The sequence below is a fragment of the Mus caroli genome, unplaced genomic scaffold (assembly GCF_978045245.1).
Source record: "Mus caroli unplaced genomic scaffold, Mus_caroli_1 scaffold_2, whole genome shotgun sequence".
In the NCBI taxonomy this organism is placed as follows: domain Eukaryota; kingdom Metazoa; phylum Chordata; class Mammalia; order Rodentia; family Muridae; genus Mus; species Mus caroli.
The window spans coordinates 172,317,133-172,322,393 of NW_028227257.1; the positions used below are offsets into that span (position 1 = coordinate 172,317,133).

General features: G+C 54.3%; 1 long non-coding RNA gene across 4 annotated transcripts; it reads right to left on the reverse strand.

Moving 5' to 3' along the window:
- Positions 1–1,706: 1,706 nt before the first annotated feature.
- LOC110287514 (uncharacterized) lies at positions 1,707–4,860 on the reverse strand. 4 transcript variants are annotated; one of them, XR_002377225.2, is made up of 5 exons: positions 4,363–4,860; positions 4,186–4,223; positions 3,257–3,577; positions 2,981–3,115; positions 1,707–1,962 (listed from the first exon to the last, which is right to left on the reverse strand). It is a non-coding gene; the product is annotated as an uncharacterized LOC110287514 (long non-coding RNA). The 4 variants fall into 4 exon arrangements; XR_015045468.1 differs by lacking the exon at positions 4,186–4,223; XR_002377223.2 differs by having other exon boundaries at positions 4,186–4,860.
- Between the last annotated feature and the right edge of the window lie 401 nt (positions 4,861–5,261).

Sequence of the window (5,261 nt, forward strand, 5' to 3'; positions counted from 1 at the left end):
CCTTCTACATAATCGGTCCTTGCTAGCAGCCCCAGATTCTCTAGTCCTCTTCTGTTACAATCCAAAGCCCAGGGCAGGCGATCTGCATTTTCCTTTATTTCCTATTTTGACTCTGCCTTCTTGCAGAAAACAAGTGTGGTGGGATTCAGGCATAGGTGGAGTGAAAAGATGGGCGCAAGCATTAGGACAGGTAGTGTCCTTCTGTGTGTTTGCCAATTGCCCAGAGCCACACAGAAAGGCCAAGGGAGGTTGTGGTTGTATGGAAGTCCTAAGGCTTCCATCTTTCTTGACAATTTGTGTGCCCTGCAGTGAAGACTTTGATAGAGAAATAAGAATTCTGACCCTGTGAGTAGGACCGAAGGGGAAACCTTCTGTTCCCTAGCCCCGGGCTATTTTGACTCTCTTGGCTACCCGGAGGGTTGTTTTATTCTTGATGGCTAAGCCATTTCACACTTGAATATGTGTTCCTTTCCAGGTATGCCTTTGAGTACCAATGCAATAGTTCTGATCACCCTTCCCCATCAATGGTTGGAATAACCCGAATAAGCCAGGAGGTTCATTAACTGTGGGGGAGAGAGCACCCTTTGCTTCCTCTGGTGGTTAATCGGGGGCTAGGGTGATGTTGAATGAGTGTACAGTTAACTTGGATGACGCTCTCCCAGAGGTCCGGGTTTGTCCAGAGGAGGGGGTCTGCCAGGAGCTAGTGATGGGTAAGCACCTGGTGGTTGCTTTATTTTATGTAACAAATGGCTGGAGCTCAGTTTGCTGGGCTCGCAGGCTGTTGGAGGGTGCCCCAGTAAGCCGGGACCTGGACCAGAGAGTCCCAGGCAGGCCGACAAATAGTAGCTCTGGGCAAAGAGACCATGATGCCAGGAAGTCTGAGCCAGGCATAACCACGGTCTTTTCTATAGGCTCACCATCGCATCCAATGACACTAATGATTCCTATTTAAAAACAAACAAACAAACAAACAAACAAAACCAAAGCATCCTCTGCTGGTCCCAGGATCTGAAGTGGCTCTCCTCCCGCTTTTCTACCTTTGCTGTGAAGCCCCTTCATCCCTAGACTATGGTGGATTGTCTCTCCACAATCAGTATTCCAATTCCTTAGGCTAATCTGGAGACACAAAAGTCCCACATCGACAAGATAAAGCCCACTTTCTCCTTTTGAAATCACCAAAGCTTCAGAAGAGAGTAGGCTGATGATGCAGGCACTGGGGACTGGGGAGCGCCTTAGCTAGCCCGGAGAACCTAGAGGCCAGGTTGAACCTGGCAGGTCAGCAAGGCTGGCCCTCCTCTGCTTCACTGCATCACGTCTTTACTAAGACGAAGGGGCCTGTGTATTTAAGTGGTTGAACCCCAACCACCTGGCTCGGGATTTTCTTGGATGCCGTGAGCAATTCTAGGTGTTTCAAAGGTGGGGTCTGGGGCTTCACTGGGAGCAGGCCAGGTCTAGAGGCAGCGAATATCCTACTGAAAATGATTGACGCCAAAGAGCAGGAAGAGGCTGCTGGAGCCGGCACTTCCCAATGGGTCACCCTCATCCCTTCCTCTTTCCCACGGACCCTCCAGGGATAGCTAGAAAGTGCACACTCTCTTCTTTCTAGAATAGTTCTTTCTCTTCCCACCCTAGGCTTAGGCTCCCTAGTCACCACCTCCAACGCGTGTGCTTTGTTCAATTCGAAAGCAGAAATCCCCGGTCTTCTCCCTGTCCACCTGCCCCTTTCCGCTTCACCCCTATCTACCCCCCCTTTTAAAAATCTCTCTATAATCAGGGGTTTTCTCAAGCGGGGAAAATGGTATTGGCTGAGGGAGGGCAAGAATCCCCCGAAGATGAAGGAGAGGGCTGGGCTGGGGGGCGGAGTACGAGGTGGGTAATTGCCCAGCACTTCTCTTCTCTGGTAGTCTCCACGTCGTTACCTCGCTCCTCCTGGCTTGGGCAGCTTTCCTCCGGTGTTTTAAACTGTGATAGATGAGTAAACAAACAAAAAAATCAAAACACATATCCAACAGTGGCTCATTTCGCATGGAAAATGTACCCCAGACCCGGGGCGGGTGGGCGTGGGAGCCGGGAGATCTGCGGGTGCATAGCCTTTTCATTTAAATTCCCATTGGGTTCCCCCCCCCCCCAGGCTTCTACAGCCAGCTTCTTCTCCTGGCCAGTGACTTTTAGCAACCTTCTTTCTTTACATCACTAAAGTTCCCTTGTCTACTGTTTTAATTGGAAAGGTGTCTCCGGTGAGGAGCAGGAAGCATCAGCCAGCATGGCTCCGCTGCTTGCTTCGTTTTTCCACCGCGGTTTGATTTTGCTCTCTTCTCTGCATTTCAGTTCATGCGGGGAAAAAGAGAAAAGAGGACATGGTGAAAGCTAAGGTGATAACGTAATATGTGTTTAACCTGTGAGGTCCGGGTCGCCGAGGCAAAGTGGCCTCCCCAGCCGTTTTGTAAGCTCAAGCCAGGCTGACTGGTGGCGCCTTGGGACTGTGTCCCCGGCATAACCCTCCTGCTCCGCAGCTGGAGAACTATTTATACAGCTTTACCTGTACTATTCTCGTATCCAGTAAAAACCCTCTCCTGGCCTGGGTAACCTAATCCGGAGGCTGAAACGGAGGAGGGGGTGCAGGGGTTGGCTCCAGAGGAGAGGAAGTGTGTTGTGAGACTTAAGCAGGGTCTCTTCTTTGCTCCTCCCTCGATTGGGAAGGCAATTCGGATTTAGTTCGAGAAACCGAGGCGGGGAAGTAAGATTGAGACTTGGATCCATGTCCCAGTCTTCCTGGCTTTTCTCCTCTCAAACAGGCACTGTGGATTGACCAGGCGGCCGCAGCTCCAACCCACGCTCCAAGAAAGAACAGTGGTCCGGGGGATGACCAAGGATGAGTCTCCTACCGTGGCCTGCTTGGGGGCAGATCTAGCTCCCCCTCCCGCCTTTCTTTTACAACTTCCATGCCTAAGACAAAATGATCAAGGAACCCAACCCGTACCTTCACAACCAGACCCTCCGGGTTATCCCAGGCCTGCATATCGCAGAGCCCGGGCGGGGATTGCAGCGTGCACGGAATCGAATTAAACGCATCTCGGTGGTTATTGTCTCTCGCTAATTGCTTCAACAATGGCCACTGTTAAAACGGATACACCCAATTAAAGGTCCCGCTCGGTCTCCCTGGGTTCTCGCCACCGCCCCGCTTCCCTAGTCGAGGTGATGTAGACCTCCGGGTTGTGAACCGGTGGTAAGGGGGTACCGTCGCCGGCCTGGATACCTCTGCCCTTCGCTTCCTTCCCAGACGCACAGCGACCACGGTCTTTTCATTCGTTTTCTATTAATCAATCGCATCGAAGGAAGATTGATCGAGCCGGAATGGGAAGTGACTTTTTCCCTAGTCCTTGGGTCGTTGGGGTCCCGGGCTGTGAATTTAATTTCTGGCCTTCGGTGCTTCTCTGCTTTCTCCCCGACCTCCCAGCCCTTCAGGTTCCGGGCTTCACTTCAGTCGGTAACCGCGCCATCAGATCCGCCCAGGCCGGCGCCTTGGCTCCGGGAGGAGGGACAAGGCAGCATGCCCCGCTCCGCTTCGTTTTCCAGCCTGCAAACATTTGCTGCCTCTAGGAGAATCCTACTATTCCGCTTGCGCTCGGCGTGCAAAGTCCTTAAGTAAACACGCTCAAATGACAGCCCTAGGCATTCCGAGGCACGCTTTCTACCCCTGCCCAGGATTAGTAACTATAGTACTTCGACCCCCGGGGTTTGGCTTTGCAGGTCACTCTCTGGAGGGCTGCGCTCAACAACCCCTCCCCCCCCTCGCGACCCCCGAAGTAGCATCTTTTCGCATCTCGGCCCCGCGGAGCTCGCCTGGTCTCTCTCGGAGTCAGGCTCGGGTTGGTGACTCTGGGTGGATTTCTACCTTCTGGGTCCATGGCCCCAGTGATGAGGCCCAATCACTCGCTAAGCCTTTTTTTCAATCAGGGCTTCCAAATTCTGAAGGGGACCGGTTATGTCTTCTTCTAGAGGGATAGGGTCTCAACGCCCCAGTGAAGGCGAGTGGGAGGGACCTGAGGATGGGCAAGTGTGTGTGTGTGTGTGTGTGTGTGTGTGTGTGTGTGTGTGGTGTGTGGTGAGGGGTGTCTCAGCTTACTCTAAGCATAGAGTAAGTCAGATCCATTTCTTACCCTTTCCCCAAGAGGGCACACATACCCTGCTCAACTTGACGCCTCCAGCAGCAGCCTCAAGGCCTGGGTTTTGAGATAGGCCAAATTGACTCCGGCTATCCAAGTACAACACAGCCCCAGATCCCGGTTCTAGCTGAGCCTTTGCCTGCTCCGCTCCAGATGCTGAGTCCCCAGGGAACCATAGCGTAGGTCAGCCCCTTACCCTATTGAGAGAGGCCTCATGAACTGCAGGAGCCAAAGACTCCAGGCTGCAGCGGCAACAGCATTCTCCTTGATGGCTTTCTCTTGCCTTTCCCCCAGCTCCGCCAGATGCTCCAGGGGAAGAAGGGGAATGCGGTACACCGAGCCAGACCCGGTGTGCCTTGGGGTTGCGGTGGTAGCGGCACCCCAGGTCTTTAAGGGGGCACCCAGACGTCCCTTAACGAGGCCCGGATCAGCTTTGTAGCTCTGAAACTGGAGGATTGGGACCACCTTTCCCTCCGGCCTCAAGCCCCCTCCCCTCCCCCCCCACCCGCCAAGGGAAGAGGAAGCCCGGCCTGCATTTGCGAGCAAGGCGGGTCAGACCGGCGCCTGTCCTGGCCCAGACCCCCGGAGTCCAGCTCTCCGCCTCAGGCCACGCGCCGCAGCCTCTCCGGACTCGATCCCTTCCCCCTTCTTCCCGGTGGGTCTGGGAGCCGACCTCGGCCCTCCCTCTCCGGTATCCCCCTCCTCTCTTTTTCCCTCCCCCTCCCCTGCTCTGTGTTTCTGACTCTGGGGCCGGCCCGTGACGTCAAACCCAGTGTGGCGTCGGCGAGACTGGCCGGCGCGGGCCATCAAAAGAGCAACGTCCTCTTTCCCAATTACCCACTGTCAGTCCGGGAACAGGGGCGGACCGGCTGGGAATTACACGTTAAATACCCCCTACAGGCTGGATCCAATGCCCGGGGCGCCTAGCCTCAGGCCCCCTACCCCTCTCTGCCAGCCCCAAACTACCTCAGACCTGGAGGGGCCTATTAGATATTTTGTCTTTCCAAGGGAGGGGAGTGTCTTTGCATCCAGTCTAGCTCCTCTGGTGATTGAATTAAGACGAATAATCCTCTCCATCCCCACTACTACATTTAT